The sequence below is a fragment of the Sitodiplosis mosellana genome, unplaced genomic scaffold, assembly GCF_009176505.1.
Source record: "Sitodiplosis mosellana isolate CC-2019 unplaced genomic scaffold, AAFC_SMos_1.0 Smas_scaffold_6165, whole genome shotgun sequence".
NCBI lineage: Eukaryota > Metazoa > Arthropoda > Insecta > Diptera > Cecidomyiidae > Sitodiplosis > Sitodiplosis mosellana.
The window spans coordinates 4,424,984-4,434,880 of record NW_022601406.1 but is presented as its reverse complement, the minus strand read 5'-3'; the positions used below and the strand labels follow the sequence as shown (position 1 = coordinate 4,434,880).

Here is a 9,897-nt window from a genome sequence, read left to right as displayed (position 1 = left end):
TCGGGTGAAACTGCACCAAATCCATGACTACGCCACAAACATTTTAACCGCGTTAAATGGTTTTTAATTTTTCGTCGATTGAGGCAATTCAACGCACTCCCGTACGTGTACTTTTCGATGATATCCGTTTATTTGCGCACAACACGGGCTGTTGCCGCTGCTGCTGTGCTGCTGCTAAACAATTAAAAACGCAACCAACAAAACAATAACAAAATGATGGAAATCACACTTTTGAAACGGCAAAATTTTCCACCGTCGAATAATGACAATAAAAATTCACGAATGTTTTATTCGCCAGAATGTTCGGCGAATGGAGATAGCAACAGAAAACGAAACATAGGGATAACTTGAAGATGTCCAAAATCCAATGCTTTGTTCCTCTTAGGTTAAATAATAGCTGAAGAATAACTTGAACCAAAACATCATTTTGGAGCCACAGAAAGCTAATTTTTACTCAAATGTAAAGAGGTTTGTATGCTAAATGACCGGCACCGGTATAATGACCACGTGGCTGCTTTCACTGACCTCAACACTCTGGAAGTGTTTCTGAAGAAAAACGAATAATTGCAAGACGTACTCACAACAATGCAAAAAAAAATACTGACTGAACTATGTAATTGAGCAATAATACTACTACAGTCAATTCATTGGCCATCTACCGGTTGACAATGACTCCGAACCAAGACGACACTCACTCCAAACAGCATACGGCCGCAGGCGTCCTGACGCGACGTGATTTTTCAAGGCAATGAAGGCAATTATCATTACGTTTGACTCTCGCCAATCGATGCTCGCATCTCTAACTAAATATACAATGAAAATCGCATTTTTGATTCACCGATTTTCTTAATTTTGATTCGAAATGCTTAATTCGATGCTTAATTTTTTCTTATCATTTGAAATATTTTCATTTCAAATATTCACGTTTTTTTGTCATCTTCTTTGTTTCTCCTTTTAATTTTTTCGTTAGATTTTTGCATTTTTAGTTGGTTTCATTTTTTCCTTAATTCAAATGACGAAGGCACCAAAAAATTGATATTGAACGAAATGAAAGTACTTTTGAGCCAATACAGTGTTTATTCAGAATAAAAAAGAAGTAGAACTTGAGCAACTGCGAGAAAATGATAAAAAGCGAAAATCAAAACAAACAAAAAAAATTCAAAAATGTACAAATATTCTTGGTAGTTTCTTCTTTGTTCATTAGTTTTCATTTGGTCTTATTGTAAATATTTCAACCGTTTATTTATTTTGTTTCTCATCTTGGTCAGCAGCAAACGTATTCATTCCACTTCTATTTCTGATCTAGTGTTGTTTGTCCATTGTATCGTGTTTATTTCTTGATTGTTTCAACAGCTGAAAGACAATGAGAGACAAGAAAGTGTGTATTAATTGTACGATGTATATGACAATCGATTCAACAAATATGACATGTGTTCGAACGTTAGCCTTCCATTCGTATATTACAATGGTGATGCTAATAATTCCCAATATTGATCATGGTTTCAAGTTTGAACGCCAATTCATCGAAATATCAATGGCCATTTGTTCGTAGCAATACCAATTTTGTCATTTCATATTTACAATCCTATTTTCTTATTGCTTCGTTGTTTTGCCTAATGTGAAGCGTTCTTCGAAAACATTAAACGATTTGCATGTATTTGAAAAGCCATATCCTTAACAATAGACAATTCAGTTCCAAAAAAATGTGTCCGAATTGACAAATTCGGAGAGTTATAATCCGGCAATCACGTTGAAGCGTTATGAAATTCGCTTTTCAAAGCATCATAAATGTTGCTCGAAGCAGATCCAATTAAGGTTTTGTTTGGGTCATCGATTGAATTGAGCTGAAACAAAACAAAAAAAACATTCATTTTAAGGTGAATTGATGGGCAAAACGTTACGAAATGAGAATAAATTAGGAAACAAAATGAGAAAAAATTGTTCTTTTGTTCATTTGTTTATATCCATTTGTTTGTTTATGTTCGATGTGTTGATTGAATGAGGTAGTTGTTTCATTCGAAACAAATTCTATTGCATATTGTGTTAAATCGCACGAGTTGTCCAGGGTTTTGCTAATTTCGAACGCGAGACAAAGAGAAAAAAGAGCATCCTCAAGCACACTAATTGAATCGAAAACTAATTCGTATGAAATATAAAACCGAGCAATCTCACACGGAAAAAGAGAGTGAAGTAGCTTCGGTAAATCTGGGGCCCTGTCACGTCGTCACACCAAACTGTGTATATGTGTATACTGTATATTCTCATTTGAAACGAATTTTCATGAAATCCATTCGTTTTGCATATATTATTGTGTGTGTTATTTTATGGGTGATGTTGTTTTCTTTATTCTCTTTATAGAAATATTAAGTGAATTCGGCTGAAAGAAAACAGTGCTCAGAACTACACGATCCAAAGAAAACGCAAAGCTAAACCATTTCAACCGAAAATGCGTCGATTGAAACCGAAAAACACACAGAACGAAAGAGAAAAAACTCTCTTGCGAGCAAAACACAAAACACGCATATCAAGAAGAAGCAAATCTAACAGAAAAAAATGAATGCAAACAACAACAACAGAGTCATCGTCGACGAGGACGACGACGACGACGACGACGACGATGAAACAGAACGAACAAATCGTATTTTTTTTCTTCCTTTGATTCGATTTGAGCGCGCAAGGCGATGTTAGTTTCGGTGGGCCATGAAGCAAGAATGAGCGGGAATGAGCTCGTAGCCGCGCGCACAGCCATAGAAATAAACAGACTAAGAGAATAAAATTTAAATGTTGTTTTATTTTCATATATATTTATTTTTTGTTTTGTGTATTTCGTTTGTTGTTTTTGTTTTTTTTTATTCTCCTTCGGTTTTTGTTTGTTTTTGGTATTTGTTTGTTACCTATGGGTTGTTTATGAAAACAAAACTAGTGTGTGTATACAAATTATTTATATAAATAATAATGGGACTGGCAGTGTGTGTTTTGGTCTCGTCATCTCTCTCTCTCTCTCGCTCTCGCTCTCGCTCTCCGTCGCTCGGTTGTTCTCTCGGTTTTTGACGACGGTATTCACCGTGTGTCTTGGACTGTCGAGATGCGTGTCGGTTTTTTTTTCTTCGGGGAAATGTGAGCTGCTTCGCTGTTGCTGGCTGCCCTTGCAAGAAACATATATTCCGTCAATGTTTCTAAGAGCCAACGAATTGGTTTACCGTGGCTCAAACACACGGTTACGCTTTTTGTTTGCTCTTTATTTTTCATACCGATTACGATTGCGAGTGTGATGTATGTTTTGTTTTGTTTTGTGTGTTGTGTATGCATTCGGGCTTTTCTGTCGAATGTTATGCTGTTGTTATTTTTTGCTCAATTGCGCATTCGGCTCCTCTGCCCCATTCTCATTCCTCACTTGTTCTCTCACTCTCACACTCGCAGGCTCATTTCTCTCTCGCTCCCGCTCTGCGGCCTGGTCTTGGTGTGTTATTTCGTTGTTGTCGTCTTTTTTTTCATTGTTGTTGTTGTTGTTGTTGCTGCTGCTGCTTCCATTTGTGTTCCGTCGATTTCGTTGTTAGTTGTTTATTTTTTTTATTTTTGGTAATACAAACAAGCGATAATTGTTTATGTTTGCCATTGCCTGTGCATGCACTCTCTGCAGCTAACGACGAGCATTCCCGCTCACGTCTATTTAAGATTCGAACGTAAGGAAAAGACATACACACAAACCAACAGAATAATCAACAATAACAACAGCAACAACACCGACGACGATGTCGACGAAAAACATAACAAACCACATACAGCCATTAATTCATTCGCATTTCGATGTGATATTTTTATGCTCAAACCAAAGAAATCGTTTACACATCGTATATAACATATGCCGGGCCAGTGACATACACACCGACCAACCGTTTACTTATTATCAAACTCATTGAAAACCAAACCGAATCGACCAAAATCCACGAAAATGTATGTGTTGTACACCCGACAAGGGAGAGAGACAGAGAGAGAGAGAGAGAGAGAGAGAGAAGAGAAAAAAACACCTTTATTTACATTGAACATTCGTTGTCTATTGTGACGCGCTCGACGGACTCTTATTACTATTTCGAATTGGCGTTGATGAGCGTCGCAACATTTTTCTATTTTTTACTACGTGACAAATACGAATTTTTTTAATGAATTTTAACTCTTTTTTCATCGTTGTTTAGTTGACAGAAGCCAAAAAACCACTCGGTTTTTCGAAGCAAAATTCGAGAATGTGTGTAGATTCCAATGAAATCACTTCACATTTATTTAATGTAAACAAACGGCTTTTTGCCACCGGATTTATCCAAATGTACTTATGTGTGGCTCAATGTTTTTGAGGTTGCCGTGTCCGAAACTGATGTTGAAATTCAATTGAAAAAATTGGTAAAGAAATTTAATTTAGATTTTCGATGAAAATTGTGGCAATCATCTTATAAAACCTTATGGAAAACGTAAATTTTTCTTTAAAAATCGTTAAAAACAAATTCTTCACTCCACTGGAAAAAAAAAAAAAAAGGCATAATGTAAAAGCAACAATCAATTTACTCTCTCGAATCCGTGCGTCAAAACCCGGTAAATTACAACAAACGTGTAAAATGTGCCAATAAAAATCTCTTGGTTCCCTTGGTCGTTTTCGTATTCGACCGCCTCAAACCAAACCGTCGGTTGATTTTCTTCAACCGCATGAATTCGACTAGACATGTCGTCCTTTTGTGTGTGCGTGTATGTATTTGGGCACCTTAATTCAATCATTTAGACAGAATGTTTCTCTTTCACTCGCATCGATGTCGGTTTGGAATTGGCCTTTACGCGTCGCGCTATAATCGCATGTGTTCACTGTTCGTTGTTCTCTGTGTGTCGTCCGGATCGGTGTGTTGTCAATGTGTGTGCGATGTGGTAAATTTGTACGAATATGTCTCACTCACTCTCTGTCCTCTCTCTTCCATACACACACGAACACTATACGCTTTGAACTGCGTACATGCGGCCGATTTTTGTTCCATGCATTGGGTAGTATTTAAGTTTTCATATCGTATTATTCGTCGTGTTGATCTGTCGGTTGTAAGCCGCAAAGCGATTACCGTGGATATTTTTCATTTTTTTATTTCCAAAAATTTCGGTTCTGTTTCTGTTGTGCGTGCGTATGTGTATGGATTTTGGTGAAAGGAAAAAAAAAACCAAAGTTTTTCTGATTGTTATTTCTTGTGAAAAGCTTCCCGTTGTTATGATCAAAACCTGGTCGATCTTGCCGGTATCGAGCAGTGAACAGCGAGTGCAGTGTCTTTTTATGTGAAAGACATTCACAAGTGCAGCGATGGTTGATAGCGCGATTGAAGGGTAGCAAAGCATGAGAAACACATACAATTGAACAATTTTGCAAAAGCAGGCGGATTTTTCTGCAGTGTGTATAGTTTCAAGTGGGTCGATGTGAGTGAGTTAGTGAGTGAGTGAGTGTGTGTACATGAACAACATTTATATAAAACGTCGAGTAAAAAGCCCGAAAATTGAATCTTTCTTTTCGTCGATCCGCCTTATTCGTGTTTATTGCACATAAGTGAATGTGAAACGGTGCATCGGTTGTCTCTTTTCTTTGGGGGTTTTCTCATCAACTCGTGGTGGTGGTGTGGCGCGTGTATATGTCTCGGCATTCCTTGTTTGCATGCACATATCAACAGAGAGTGAAAAAGGGTGAGAGAGAGAGAGAGAGAGAGAGTTGTGCAATACTTTCGAGAGCACAACAACACGAATTTTCCACATTTTCCATCGCCTGCGACGACAACGACGACTTTTCAGTTGAAAACAAAAGAGAAAGGGCGTGCGCATCGTCACGAATTATTATTACTGTTATCTCAGAAAAAAAACAACAACCATTTTCCCTTGCACAAACTCGATTCTATAAATTAATAACAATAACGAGCAACAACCATAGCACATGCATGTTTTCGACGTGTAAATAGTATACATACAATTTTGGCTTGGTGTTTTTTTTTTCTTCCTCTGTGCAGTGCTTGCATTTCCGCACAACGTTTTCGTATTTTGAGCCAACAAATTATTGTTTTATAAACTTTTCAAAGGAAAAAAACTCGGATTTAGCGTCGTTAATCAAGTGCTTGTGTGTTTTAAGTGTCGAATTGAAAGCAAATTAAATCGGATTTTTGTCACAAAATCGGTGGCAACAAAAACACAACCAAAATTCTAGTGGGAAAAAAACCGAACGGTGCACATTTTATGGTCTCACACCTAAAGAAACGGTGGCAAAAAGTTGTGTTCACTCTCACTTCCCATTCGGTTGATAGAGAATTACATCAATCATTCAAGCAGAAGACACGCTCCAGCTTGTGTTAAAGCGAATTCAAGGTAAGAATCGATCATCTTTAAACATGAGTGTTTGAAATTGACGAATTGTATTCCCCGGCTGCCATTTATCATATATGTAGAAATAAAAAAACAATAAAAATTCCGAGAAAGAAAAACGCGGCGGCGGTGGCGTTGTCGATGTCATCTTTACTGTTATCGAAATTCGATGAATCGTTCCCGTTCACAGTTCACCGCACGTTTTTTTTCTTCTCTTCTGTTTTTGCATATGTTCTATAGATTTGGTGAAACAAATTTGTTTCCTTCTCTCGACAGTGTTCAAAAGTTAACGAGCGAGCACGAGAGAGCGCTTGCTCGTACTGGCGCGCGCTCATGTACGCACACACAACTGACTCCAAAAAGATGTTTGTTTTGATCGAAATGTAAACAACGGGCAAAAAAGCGGCGTGTATGGTTTTTTTTTCTTCTGAGCTAAACTTAGTTGCGCATGTGTTTAAGCGAGAGCGACCGCGAGAGGCAGAGAGAGAGAGAGCGAGAGCGCAGCAGTTAAATGCCTGAAAAGTGACGTAGATTACGGAACATTGTAACAATGTTTAAGAAAATATTCGAAGATTTTTCGAATTTTTCGGGGTTCGTTGGCTTTGCTAACAATTTTTTTTTTCTACTTTGCTGTCGATTTTTCAGGTCATGCTGATTTCTTCAAATTTCTTCTTTGAGGCAAAGAGCCTGCAGGCTCAAGTCATGACTTTATACTTTGATAAAATCCATAGTTTAATCAAATGTTTGCAATTTATTTTTGGCCGGCCTCACGTGAACGGGATAAACCATTCTGTAACACTTCATTTCTGAGTCGGTGTGTTTCATCGTGGTTCCATTGGATTGAATTAGTGTACAATTTGTGGCTTATCAGTTGTATACGACAATCAAGACTGATGATCATGTATTTCAATGCCAATGATAATTTCATTTTTTGTATCAAATTTCGGTCTCAACCGCAATATTCTCTTCTTTTTTTCCCCGATTGTTGTTTGTTATTGTTGTATATTTTTTCGGTGATATCTTGTTGACTTTTCTCTCGACGCATTTCTATTTATAATCGACAAACAGCCGAGAAAAAAAAAGTGTATTATGATGAGTCACTCTTAATTATGATATGTTACACTCTAGGTTACACTAAATTACATGCCAAGTCAAGCGATAATTGTCAATTGTTCCGTGCACAAGTTGTTGTTGTGCTGGATCGGCGGCATTATTATTATTTATTGACAAGGGAAAAAAGAGTGCCGAAATGAATTTGATAATTGCGGATTTATTTTTAGAGAGTAATCACCCATTACTTTATTCGCCCATTCTATGCAATTTCTGTTTTATTCCATTTGTTTGTTTCGCGTCAAAATTCAGAGCAAGCTACGCGGGCCTAGAAGAGCGAAAAAGAGAGAGAGAGAGAGAGAGAGAGAGAGAGAAGTTATTTGTAAACAAGCGCGCGGGCGCACAGCAAACGCAAACCGATACTTGCGAAATGTAATGTGTATAGTTTGTTGTTTATTTTTCTTATGAAAACAATTTTGTTTATTATTTTAACACATTTGCCTTTGGAAATGATTCGTTGTCCCGCGTGCCTGTGCGCACTTCTCGTCTCCCGTTCATTTGGTTTCGCTTACGTTTTGGCATTCGTTCTTCTTTTTCTCCGTTTCTCTCTGTCTTTCACACTTTCTCTCTTCCCCTCGTCCTCTTGCTCGTTTGAACATATTGAATATTTTTTGTGTGTAAGCAAATAGAAACATGCGATAATTTTGCACAAAACTTTATCGGGTTGCTATCCAATTAAGAGGCGATTGTGTGCTAGAGTCTGACGCAGATGCTGTTCGACACTGCCAATGTATGTGAAATTTTGGTGCAGTACACAACATGACGGTGTCACTGAACGCTTGATCATAAAACTGCCATCCAATTAATCCCATGCCAAAGTGATTGCGGAAAAACTTCGTGACAACTAGCGACCAACAAAAAAAACACTCACACGAAACGAGTCTTAGTGTCTGATGTTCAAGTGCCGAATCATATGCAAAGTGCTTTTACTGTTTAATTGTTTTATTTGGCTTTTGTTTTTTCTCTCTCTCCCTCCGTTGTTGCTTTCAACTGTCGTTTTAACTCCATTGGACCGTTTGTTTACATTTCTGTGTATAGTTGCACAAATACCAGAGACAAAGTCACACAATCGCTCTGTGTGTGTCACCCGCAAAACGAATTTACAACCAACTGCTTAGAAGTTAAAGAGAAAAAAAAAGAGTTGACAAATAAACAAACAGATGAATTAAGAGAATGAGAGAGTAAAACGAGGCAAATTTCATGTGCGTGCAATGCAAAGAGCAAACAGAGAAGAAGATGCCAGAGTCGATTTGAAAGCGTTAAAATTATATAATAATAATTCGAAATATCGACACATTTGTCAATATTGGACAGTGTTTCCTCATCGAAATGCAAATGGGCAGTTGTAATGGCAAAATCGCACCTCGTTCCAACATTTTCGAAATTCTCTCTCATTCTTTCACTTCGATCTCTTTTAATCTCTGGGTTTCGGTCTCCATTTGCCTCTTTTTCTCTCGGTTTTTCGCTTTTCTTCTTGTTCTCTCGCTCGATTCTTCCCACACTTTTCCACCCAAAAAGCAACAGAATTTACCGATGCAGAACGAAAGAATAATGCTTACGCAAACGTATTGCAAACAAAATTATTGGTAAATAAACATCCAAACCAAGAGAACAAATAAACACCTAGAAACAGCACACACACACACACACAACAAAAGCACTAAGTCGAAAGCGAAAACAAAACGCCGAAAATTTCGGCTCGAGTGCAAAATAAATAAAACCCAAAAACCAAAAGGGAACAACATTGAAGTCGTGTATGTTCCTGTGTATGTGTGTATGTGTATTTGCAACAAAAAGCCAGCTCTCGACCATGCCACGGCTATCACCGGTGCCAAATACCGACACAAACACAACGTTTCAATGTGAATTATTTTACTCGTCTATTGCGCAATTGAACCCGTCCATTCGAAACAACAATCGCCTGAAATGTTAGTGACTAACATAAACAAATAAACAACACCGTTCGGATGCCAACCACTAAAAATGATCGCAACAAAATGCCATTTTCCGATACAAACACACATAAAGAGAGAGAGAGAGAGAGAGAGAGAGAGAGAGAGAGAAAGAGCGCAATACACTCACACCGACAAATTTCATCAAAAACCACTTCAATCTATCGAATGCCAAAAACCTTTCAATTCGTTTATTTTATCGCCTTTGCTCGGCATCTCATTTTATTGACTTAGCCAAACAAATAGCAAATAAATTACAACGATACCGTCGTCCCCATCCGACTACATTTCGCCACGTCTCAACACATTTTGCAATTATTATTCTATACATTTTTCAACTATTAATTTAAAAAAATTTAATGCCTTCGAATATCGACTGACATCCGTGTCAGATATATGACTTTTTTTCTGAAGGAACTCCGTAGATTGTGTATCGATTCATATTCTAATGGAATATGTTTTGCAAGTG

General features: G+C 37.6%; 1 protein-coding gene across 8 annotated transcripts in view; it reads left to right on the top strand.

The window, feature by feature from the left end:
• Positions 1-2,688: 2,688 nt before the first annotated feature.
• LOC129574889 (putative uncharacterized protein DDB_G0279653) overlaps positions 2,689-9,897 on the top strand; it is a 95,048-nt gene continuing 87,839 nt past the window's right edge. For 2 of the 8 annotated variants that reach the window (XM_055457494.1, XM_055457493.1), the window contains exon 1: positions 4,824-6,369. The gene's annotated coding sequence lies outside the window, so the exon portion shown is untranslated. Of the gene's footprint in view, positions 6,370-9,897 lie in introns of all 8 variants that reach the window. The other 6 variants (XM_055457489.1, XM_055457491.1, XM_055457496.1 and 3 more) reach the window with 6 other exon arrangements.